This window comes from Balaenoptera physalus (assembly GCF_965194825.1).
Source record: "Balaenoptera physalus genome assembly, chromosome: 17".
Classification (NCBI taxonomy): domain Eukaryota; kingdom Metazoa; phylum Chordata; class Mammalia; order Artiodactyla; family Balaenopteridae; genus Balaenoptera; species Balaenoptera physalus.
The window spans coordinates 59,159,393-59,171,820 of NC_138895.1; the positions used below are offsets into that span (position 1 = coordinate 59,159,393).

Consider the following 12,428-nt stretch of genomic DNA (forward strand, 5'->3'; position numbering starts at 1 on the left):
AATAGTCAAAGAGTGATTAAGAATGTATAGAACACAGAGGACTTTTAGGGCAGTGGAACTTCTCTGTATGATACTCTAATAGTAGATAAATATCATTATACATTTATCAAAGCCCATAGAATATACAACACCAAGAGTGAGCCCTAATATAAACATGTGTCAAGGTAGGTTCATGAATTATAACAAATGTACCACTCTGGTGAGGTATGTTGATTGTAGGGGAGGCTATGCATGTGTAGGGACAGGAGGTATGGTATGCATGTATAGAGAACTCTGTACTTTTTCTACATTTTGCTGTGAACATAAAACTGCTAAAACATTGCATTTATATACCAAAGCAATATTTGGTATGACTACATTATATTTTTTCTTATTTCTTCTAAATGACATGCTTTAAAAAAAAAAACTTTCCATATTTTTTAAACTTTTTTGTGTGTATCTGAAAATAGCATGTGTTTCTTGTAAATATTAGAATGTATTCAACTTTGTAGCTGTTTTCTATTGTATTTTACTTTATGCCCTGATGTCTTCATGGATGTATACCTCAAATATGTAAGAAAATATTTTTATTTATGGCCTTATAAGTGACAGTAATTCCTCACTCCTTAAAACTCCTTAAAACACTGTGAAAACATGAAAGTTTTCACAGTGAATATTTTACATCTATGATATGAATTTGTTGTGAGGAGGTGTTTCAATATGGGGATAGAGGGAGGTAAAGGAACTTTTAATTTTTCTTTTACCTTAAACCATCCCCCACAGGCACCACAAGCAAAGAACTTTATTTTAGTCCCAAATTTAAGAATAGTAGCTAAATATGAAGGTATTTGAGGATGAGATTAAAATTGGAGCACATTTTGAAATAGATGAAGTCATCTATATAATAAGGCATGCTGCTGTAGGGTAAAATGCATAATGTCAATTTTCAGATTCTTCAGTATCTTGGGATTTTGAGCTATAGGCTTGAAATGTACAATTATTGTCAGAAGGTCCTAAGCTCATAGAAAAAACAGACATTTGATGGATGTTTTTCCAGCTCTTTTCATTTCCAAGGCAGATAATTATACGAAATTGTGACAATCATTGTGGTGCTTTAGGATGAAATGCCTAAGCAGAGCTGTAATACTTTGAGCAGCATGTTTCTGTCATCCAGGAACTTGGCATTGCTTTCAGGTTAAAAATCTTCTCATTGAAGTATTAACATTATGAAAGCAGACCAGCAAAGTTGGACTTAAAACAAAGTAAATTTATTTTATTTGCTCTTCTTTTGTTGCATAGATATGACTAAACATAATAATTAAGAATGTGGGCTTTGTGTCCCATTTGCCTGTGTTCAAACCATGGCTTCTTCAGTTTCTAGCATGGAATCTAGTTCCTCCTCTGAAACTCAGTTTCCTCATGCATATATTAGAGTTGTTGATAGTATCTTCTTCATAGGAATATTGTAAAATTAAATTAAAGTCCTGTAAAGTTCTTCAAACAGTGTTCAACATAGGAAGTACTCAAAAATTAGCTATTGTTGAAGATGATGGAGTAGAAGGATGAGACCTCACCCCCTTCTTACGAAAACACCAGAATGACAACTAACTGCTGAACAACCATCAACAAAAAAATGCTGGAACCTACCAAGAAAGGATACCCTACATCCAAAGACAAAGAGGAGGCCACAGTGAGATGGTAGGAGGGGCGCAATTGCGATAAACTCAAATCCCATACCTGCTGGGTGGGCAACCCACAAACTGGAAAACAATTATACCACAGAAGTTATCCCACAGGAGTGAAAGTTCTGATCCCCACATCAGGCTTCCCAGCCTAGGGGTCCGGCAACAGGAGGAGGAGTCCCCAGAGAGTCTAGTTTTGCAGGCCAGCGGGGTTTGATTGCAAGACTTCCACAGGACTGGGGAAAACAGAGACTCCACTCTTGGAGGGTGCACACAAAGTCTCGTGTGCACCAGGACCCATGGGATAAAAGCAGTGATCTCATAAGAGACTGGACCAGACCTACCTGCTAATATTGAAGGGTCTCCTGCAGAGGTGGGGAGGTGGCTGGGGCTCACTGTGGGGACAAGGACACTGGCAGTAGCAGTTCTGGGACGTACCCATTGGTGTGAGTCCACCATTAACCTCACCAAACAGCGAGTAGGCTGCAGTGCTGGGTTGCCTCAGGCCAAAAAACCAACAGGGTGGAAACACAGCCCCACCCATCAGCAGACAAGTGGATTAAAGTTTTAATGAGCATGGCCCTGCCCACCAGAGAGACAAGAGCCACCTCCACCCACCACCAGTCCCTCCCATCAGGAAGTTTGTGCAAACCTCTTAGATAGCCTCATCCACAGAGGGCAGACAGCAGAAGCAAGAAGAACTACAATCCTGCAGCCTGCAGAATGGAATCCACAATCACAGAAAATTAGACAAAATGAAACAGCAAAGGTATATGTCCCAGTTGAAGGAACAAGATAAAACCCCAGAAAAACAACTAAGTGAAGTAGAGATAGGCAACCTTCTGGAAAAAGAATTCAGAATAATGGTAGTGAAGATAATCCAGGATCTCAGAAAAAGAATGGAGGCAAGGATGAAGAAGATGCAAGAAATGTTTAACAAAGACCTAGAAGAACTAAAGAACAAACAAACAGAAATGAACAATAAAATAACTGAAATGAAAAATACACTAGAAGGAATCAGTGGCAGAATAACTGATGCAGAAGAATGGATAGATGACAGAATGGTGGAAATCACTGCCGCAGAACAGAATAAAGAATAAAAAGAAATGAAGACAGTCTAAGAGATCTCTGGGACATTAAATGCACCAACATTCATATTTTAAGGATCGCAGAAGGAGAAGAGAGAAAGGACCTGAGAAAATATTTGAAGAGATAATTGCTGAAAACTTCCCTAACATGGGAAAGGAAACAGTGCCCCAAGTCCAGGAAGTGCAGAGAATCCCAGGAAGGATAAACCCAAGGAGGAACATGCTGAGACACATAGTAATCAAACTGACAAAAATTAAAAAAAGAAAAAAACATTAAAAGTGACAGGGGAAAAATGACAAATAACATACAAGGAAACTCCCATAAGGTTATCAGCTGATTTTTCAGCAGAAACAATGCAGGCCAGAAGGGAGTGGCATGATGTATTTAAAGTGATGAAAGGGAAGAACCTACAGCCAAGAATACTGTACCCAGCAAGGGTCTCATTCAGATTTGAGGGAAAAATCAAAAGCTTCACAGAGAAGCAAAAGCTAAGAGAGTTCAGCACCACCAGACCAGCTTTGCAACAAATGCTAAAGGAACTTCTCTGGGTGGGAAAGAGACCAGAAACTTAAAACAACCTTGTACATATATAGACTGCTATATCAAAACCTCATGGGAACAGCAAACCCCAAAACTACAATAGATACACACACACACACATACACTCACACATACACACACACAAAAGAAAGAAAAGAAAAGAAAAAGCAACCCAAACGCAACACTAAAGGTGGTCATCAAGCCACAGGAGAAGAGAACAAGAGGAAGGGAAGAAAAAAGAGCTACAAAAACAAACCCAAAACAATTAAGAAAATGGCAATAGGAACTTACATATTGATAATTACCTTAAATGTAAATGGATTAAATGCTCCAACCAAAAGACATAGACTGGCTGAATGGATACAAAAACAAGACCCATATATATGCTGTCTACAGGAGACCCACTTCAGACCTAGGGACACATACAGACTGAAAGTGAGGGGATGGAAAAAGATATTCCATGAAAATGGAGATCAAAAGAAAGCTGGAGAAGCAATACTCATATAAGACAAAATAGACTTTAAAATAAAGACTGTTACAAGATACAAGGAAGGACACTACATAATGATCAAGGGATCAATCCAATAAGAAGATATAACAATTATAAATATATATGCACCCAACATAGGAGCACCAAAATATATAAGGCAAATACTAGCCACAAAAGGAGAAATCAACAGGAACACAATAATAATGGGGGACTTTAACACCCCACTTTCATCAATGGACAGATCATGCAGACAGAAAATCAATGAGGAAACACAGGCCTTAAATGACACATTAGACCAGATGGACTTAACTGATATTTATAGAGCATTCCATCCAAAAGCAGCAGAATACACATTCTTCCCATGTGCACATGGAACATTCTCCAGGACTGACCACATGCTGGGCCACAAAGCAAGCACCTAAATAAATTTAAGAAAACTGAAATTATATCAAGCATCTTTTCTGACCACAATGCTATGAGATTAGAAATAAATTACAAGGAAAAAACTAAAAAACACAAAGACGTGGAGGCTACACAATATGCTACTAAACAACCAATGGATCACTGAAGAAATCAAAGAGGAAATCCAAAAATACATAGAGACAAATGAAAACAAAAGCACAATGATCCAAAACCTATGGGATGCAGCAAAAGCAGCTCTAAGAGGGAAGTTTATAGGAAAACAATCTTACCTCAGGAAACAAGAAAAATCTCAAATAAAAACCTAACCTTAAACCTAAAGCAACTAGAGAAAGAAGAATAAACAAAACCTGAAGTTAGGAGGAGGAAAGACATCCTAAAGATCGGAGCAGAAATAAATGAAATAGAGATGAAGAAAACAATAGCAAAAATCAATGAAACTAAAAGGTGGTTCTTTGAAAAGATAAACAAAATTGATAAACCATTAGCCAGACTCATCAAGAAAAAAAGGGAGCGGACTCAAATCAATAAAATTAGAAATGAAAAAGGAGAAGTTACAACTGACACCACAGAAATACAAAGGATCATAAGAGACTACTACAAGCAACTGTATGCCAATAAAACAGACAACCTGGAAGAAATGGACAAATTTTTAGAAAGGTACAATCTCCCAAGACTGAACCATGAAGAAAGAGAAAATGTGAACAGACCAATCACAAGTACTGAATTTGAAACTGTGATTAAAAAACTCCCAACAAACAAAAGTCCCGGACCAGATGACTTCACAGGCAAATTCTATCAAACATTTAGAGAAGAGCCAACACCTATCCTTCTGAAACTGTTTAGAAAGAAGGAAAACTCCCAAAGTCATTCTATGTGGCCACCATCACCCTGATACCAAAACCAGACAAAGATTCCACAAAAAAGAAAATTATGGGCCAATATCACTGTTGAACATAGACACAAAAATCCTCAACAAAATACTAGCAATCCAAAGCCAACAATACATTAAAAGTATCATACATCATGAAGTGGGATTTATCCCAAGGATGCAAGTATTTTTCAATATCTTCAAATCAATCAGTGTGATACACCACATCAACAAACTGAAGAATAAAAACCATATGATCATCTCACTAGATGCAAAAAAAGCTTTCGACAAAATTCAACACCCATTTATAATAAAAACTCTTCATAAAGTGGGCATAGAGAGAACATACCTTAACATAATAAAGGCTATATATGACAAACCTACAGCTAACATCATACTCAACAGTGAAAAGCTAAAAGCATTTCCTCTAAGATAAGGAACAAGACAGGATGTCCACTCTTGCCACTTTTATTCAATGTAGTTTTGGAAGTCCTAGCTATAGCAATCAGAGAAGAAAAAGAAATAAAAGGAATCCAAATTGGAAAAGAAGTTAAACTAAACTGTCACTGTTTGCAGATGACATGATACTATACATAGAAAATTTTAAAGACACTACCAGAGAACTACTAGAGCTCATCAATGAATTTGGTAAACTTGGAACTTACAAAATTAATACACAGAAATCTGTTTCATTTCTATACATGAATAATGAAAGATCAGAAAGAGAAACTGAAGAAACAATCCCATTTACCATCTCATTAAAAAAGATAAAATACCTAGGAATAAACCTACCAAAGGAGACAAAATACCTGTACTCTGAAAACTATAAGGTGCTGATGAAAGAAATCAAAGACCACACAAACAGATGGAAATATATACCATGTTCTTGGATTGGAAGAATCAGTATTGTCAAAATGACAGTACTACCCAAGGCAATCTACAGATTCAATGCAATCCCTATCAAATTACAAATGGCATTTTTCACAGAACTAGAACAAAAAATCTTAAAATTTGTATGGAGACACAAAAGACCCCGAATAGCCAAGGCAATCTTGAGAAAGAAAACTGGAGCTGGAGGAATTAGGCTCCCTGACTTCAGACTATACTACAAAGGTTTAGTAATCAAAAGAGCATGGTACTGGCACAAAAATAGAAATATAGATCAATGGAACAGGGTAGAAAGCCCAGAAATAAACCCATGCACCTATGGTCAATTCATCTACAACAAAGGAGGCAAGACTATGCAATAGAGGAAAGACAGTCTCTTCAATCAGTGGTGCTGAGAAAACTGGACAGCTACATGTAAAAAAATGAAATTAGAACATTCTTTAACACCATACACAAAAATAAACTCAAAATGAATAAGACCTAAATGTGAGACCAGACACTATCAAAAACTTAGAGGAAAACATAGGCAGAACACTCTCTGACATAAATTGCAGTGATATCTTTTTCGTCTGTCTCCCAGATTAATGGGATTAAAACCAAAAATAAACAAATGGAACCTAATTAAACTCAAAAGCTTTTGCATGGCAAAGGAAACCATAAACAAAATGAAAAAACAACCCACAGAATGGGAGAAAATATTTGCAAATGATGTGACCGACAAGGGATTAGTCTCCAAAATTTATAGAGTTCATGCAGCTTAATATCATCAAAACAAACAGCCCAATCAAAAAATGGGCAGAAGGACTTCCCTGGTGGTACAGTGGTTAAGAATCCGCCTGCCAATGCAGGGGGCACAGGTTCAAGCCCTGGCCCAGGAAGATCCCTCATGCCACGGAGCAACTAAGCCCGTGCGCCACAACTACTGAGCCTGTGCTCTAGAGCCCATGAGCCAGAATTACTGAACCCACGTGCCACAACTACTGAAGCCTGCATGGTTAGAGCCCATGGTCTGCAACAAGAGAAGCCACCACAATGAGAAGCCCACACACCACAACGAAGAGTAACCCTCACTGCTGCAACTAGAGGAAGCCCACATGCAGCAACAAAGACCCAATGCAGCCAAAATAAATAAATAAATAAATATATTAAAAAAAACAAAAAATGGGCAGTAGACCTAAATAGACATTTCTCCAAAGAAGACATACAGATGGTCAAGAGGCACATGAAAAGATGTTCAACATCACTAATCATTAGAGAAATGTGAATTGAAACTACAGTGAGGTATCACCTCACAACAGTCAGAATGGCTATCCTCAAAAAATCCACAGACTGTAAATACTGGAGATAGTGTGGAGAGAAGGGAACCCTCCTGCACTGTTGGTGGGAACGTAAACTGGTGCAGCCACTATGGAGAACAGTATGGAGATTCCTTAAAAAACTAAAAATAGAGCTACCATATGATCCTACAATCCCACTCCTGGGTATATACCCAGAGAAAAACATGGTCTGAAAGTATACATGTACCCCAATATTCATTACAGCAGTGTTTACAGTAGCCAAGACATGAAAGCAACCTAAATGTCCATTGACAGAAGAATGGATAAAGAAAATGTGGTACATATATACAATGGAATATTACTCAGCCATTAAAAAGAATGAAATAATGCCATTTGCAGCAACATGGATGGTCCTAGAGATTGTCATACTGAGTGAAATGTCAGAGAGAGAGAAATATCGTATGATATCACTTATATGTGGAATCAAAAAAAAATTATGCAAATGAACTTATTTACAAAACAGTAACAGACTCACAGGCTTAGAGAATGGACTTATGGTTACCAGAGGGGAGGGTCGGGGGGAGGGATATTAGGGAGTTTTGGATTGAGATGTACACACTGCTATATTTAAAATGGATAACCAACAAGGACCTACTGTATAGCACAGGGAACTCTGCTCAATATTCTGTAACAACCTAATTGGGAAAAGAATTTGAAAAAGAATATATATCAATACATGTATATGTATAACTGAATCACTTTGTTGTACACCTGAAACTAACACAACATTTTAATCAACTATAATATAAAATAAAAAGCTTTAAAAAATTAACTATTGTTAATAACACTGTTTTACTGCTTATTGTTAAGCAATTACTAGTAATGGCATCCTTTTACCACTTGAGAGATATCTTGGAAAAGTGAAAGATATCAAGAAATTTAATAGCTCCCATTCTCTTTATCAATAGCTGGCCATTCACAGAAGTTGATATCTCCAACACAAGTGGAAAGAGTTTAATTATAAACTAAGCTATTTAAGAAGTGTTTTGCATGTGTTTTTTTTTTACTTTGTTATTTCATACTTATTCAACAGCATGTTTACTAAACTGTTAATATTTTCATTACTAATGATATTTATGCTATAAAATACACATCCAAAATTTGTAAAAGTATTCTTAATTATTCATTCATCCAAACTGTTACAAGTTCCCCAAACATTAACTGAGAACAGCTCACAATATTTTGCTAATTGAAAGCACAATAGAAAGGTTAGATGCATATCTTTATCTATCTTAAATGTCTTTTAAAGGGGCCAGGCTACTAAAAGTCATGAAATTATGTCATTTGCCCAAGCTGTTAAGCATATCTTGTAGTGATATATATCGTTCTTACCCAAATGACTACAGATTAACATATTTAAATTATATTTACCTCCTATGACTTAAAGTGAATATTCCAAATTATTGCACTCATCTGCAGACTTGTATATTTCTGATGCCCTAGAAAAAAATAATTGCACATCATGCACCTCATACCTACAGGTAAATTGAGGTTTATGGTTATGAATTCTAGAGAATCATACTAAAGGAAATCTGGATATTCAAAATAAAAGAAAACACACAAAAATTATAAATATGTAGGTAAATAGAAAATATTGTTCAGTATCTTTTCAAGAACATTGTCTATTCTTGAAAAAGGAAAAGATAACAAGAAGTTTAACAGCTCCCATTCTCTTTCTAAATAGCTGGCCATTCACAGAAATTGGTATCACCATAAGATTATCAAAAGGTAATTGACGATTTAAATTAAAAAAAAAAATGTATGTTGTGGTTTACAGCAAGTGTGGAATAAAATGTACAATAGTAATAGCACAAAGGCAGGGAGAAGGGAAATGAGAATTTACAATTGTATAGATCTGTAAAAAATAAAATGGTATGAAAATATTTGCAGGTAAATTGTAATAAGTTGAAGATGTATAATATGTATTTTATTTAGTTTTTTAATAACTTTTTTGAAATATAATTTGTATACAACAGACTGTACATATTTAACATGTACAAACTAATAGTGATTGAATATATCCATAATCTCATAAATTTTCATATGCCCTTTTGTAATCCAATTTTCTAGGATTTTGTATAAATTGAATTTTACATCATGTAGTCTTTCATGTTGTTGCCATTGATGACAGTGGTCTGGCTTCTTACACTCAGCAAAAATTATTTTGAGATTCATAAATTTGTTGTGGGTACAAATGATCCTTTCCTTTTTATTGCTGAATAGTATTCCATTGCAAAGATATATCACAATTTGTTTATCTATTGATCAATTGTTGAACGTGTAACATTTGGTTAGTTTCCAGTTTTTAGATACTACAATAAAGCAGTTATGAATATTCATGTACAAGATTTTGTAGGCACATACACCATCATTTCTTTTTAATAAATGCCTAGGAAGAGAATGGCTGGGTCATATGGTAGGTATGTGTTTCACTTTTTAAGAAACTGTTACATTTCTTCAGTGTTTGTACCATTTTTACATCTCTAATAATGATGAGTGGGAAAGATACTCCACATCCTTGCCTAGACTTGGTATGGTCAGGCTTTGTAACTTTAATACACACACACACACACACACACACACACACACACACACATACACAGAATCTTCTGACAAATGTGAAAGGTATATGTCTTTATTTATCAATTTTTAATTTCAGTTTTATTTGTAGTTTCAATTATCTAGATATTCTACATATTTATCTCTAAGTTTTTTATACTTTTTGAAATACTGGTAAGTGATAATTTAAAATTTCAGTTCCCAATTATTCATTGCTGTTATATGTAAATACAATTGATATATGTATATTGATGCTGTATCCTGAAAATCTGCCTAAATTCACTTAATAGTTTTACTAGCTTTTTTATATTAAAGATCTTATTATATTTTTTACTAAAACAGAGCTCCTCAGTAGCAACTCTATTGTCATTTTGGGCTGTATAATTATTTGTTGTGTGAGGCTGTCTTGTGTATTGTAGCATGTTAAATAGCATCCTTGGCCTCTACATATGAAAGGCTAGTAGTACCCCACTAGTTGTGATAATTAAAAACATCTCCAGATATTGCCAAATGTCTCTTGAGTGGAAGTATCACCCTTCAAACCACTGACATAGTTATTCATGTCATGTGTGAATAAAGACTGATTACTTTTCAATATTTCTATTTGATGTCTATTGGTTTTTAATTTGCTTGCCATATTGCATAAATAAGAGCTTTTAGTAAAGTGTTAAATAGAAGCAGTGATAATGAATATATTTGTTTTGTTCTTGATCTTAGGATGGGTATGTTAATTCTTTTGCTATTTGGAATAAAGTTAGCTATAGGTTTTTCATAAATACCTTTCTTCAGCTTAAGAAAGTTACATTCTACACCTGGAGTGTTGAGAGTTTTTATCAGTAATGGATGTTGGAATAGATCAAATGTTTTTTTTTTGTTGTTGTTCCATATTTTGAGATTATCATAGTTTTTTCTTTTGAAGTTTACTATTATTGTAGATTACACTGCTTGAACTTTTTATTAAAACAACCTTATATTAGTGGGATAAACCATACTTGGTCATAATGCATTGTTCATTTTATTTGTAGCTGGATTTATTTGCAAAAATTTTAGTTTAAACTTTTTACATTTATGTTGATGAGGGATAATAATGTGTATTTTTCTTTTCTTATAATGTCTGATTTTAATGATAAGGTAATGCTGACTTCATAGAATAAGTTGGAATGTATTCCTTTTCAATTCTTGGGTACACTTTTTGCTGGATTGTTTGATATTTGGTAGAATTCACCAGTGAAGCCATGTGAGCCTAGAATTTTCTTTGTATGAAGGCTAATAGGTGCAAATTTAATTTGTTTAATAGATATTAAGATACTCAGATTATCTGTTTCTTCTTGAATGACTGGTAATTTTGTCTGTAAGGGAATTTGTCTATTTTCACATTGAGTAGAATTACTGACATGCAGTTGTTCATGATATTTCCTTATTATTTTCTACAAGTTGAACATTTGTTTCCTCCCCAAATTTAAATGATGAAACCTAATTCCCAATGTAATGGTATTTGGAGGTGGAGCTTTTGGGAGGTGATTAGGCCATGAGGGATCTGCCCTTGTAAAAGATTAGTGTGCTTAAAAGAGAGATCCCAAGAGCTTCCTTGCCCCTTCCACCACGTGAGGACATAGAAAAAAAATGGCCATCTATGAACCAAAATGTAGCTGTCACCAGACACTGAACCTGCTGGCACTTTGATCTTAGACTTCCCAGCCTCTAGAACTGTGAGAAATAAATTGTTGTTAATAAGCCTCCCAGTCCATCATATTTTGCTTTAGCAGGCTGAACTAAGACATAATGCTTTTAGCAACTATAGAATCTGTAGTGATGTCACATCTTTTCTTCCTAATATTGGTGATTTTTGTCTTCTGACTTTTTTGCTCATCAACCTGATAATGAGTTTTCAATTTTATTGATTTTCTGATTTATTATAATTGCTTTTCTATAATGTCTTTCTCTTTTCTATTTCAGTGATTTCTGATCTTATCTTTATCATTTACTTTCTTCTATTTAATTTAGGTTAAATTTACTTTGTATGAGTTAAAGCCATTTAAATTTTTTCAGACTGATTTTATGGCCCCAAATATGGTCTATTTTCGTAAATCTTCTTTGTACATTTGAAAAAATGTATATTCTTTGCCCTTGGGTACAGTGTTCTGTACATGTCAATTAGGTCAAGTTGGTTGATAGTGTTATTTAATTCATCTATGCCATTATTGTTTTCTCACCTCACTGGTTTATCAGTTATTTAAAAAGGATTATTGAAATCTCTATCTCTACTTATGGGTTTTCATTCTTTACTTTCAACCTACTTGTGATTTTATATTTAATTTGAGTTCTTTTTTGTCCTTACTATTTTATTAAATCTGATCATCTCTAATTAGGAAGTTGGACCATTTACATTTAATGTGTTCACTCATAATAGATAAATCTATCTCTTGTTATTTCTTTTCTATTCACCCCAACTGAGGATAAGAAAGATTAGTAAGCAGCAGAGCAGTGAATCAAATTCATGTTGAGCCTATTCCAAGACCCATGTCTTAATTACTTCCTAGTGTAAATGGACAGGACTATGAAGGAAATAAATA

The 12,428-nt window shown here is 34.8% G+C and overlaps 1 long non-coding RNA gene across 1 annotated transcript in view; it reads right to left on the minus strand.

The window, feature by feature from the left end:
* Positions 1-9,048: 9,048 nt before the first annotated feature.
* LOC309646716 overlaps positions 9,049-12,428 on the minus strand; it is a 404,408-nt gene continuing 401,028 nt past the window's right edge. Inside the window, exon 2 of the long non-coding RNA XR_014255556.1 lies at positions 9,049-9,438. This is a non-coding gene — a long non-coding RNA (uncharacterized lncRNA). The remainder of the gene's footprint in view (positions 9,439-12,428) is intronic.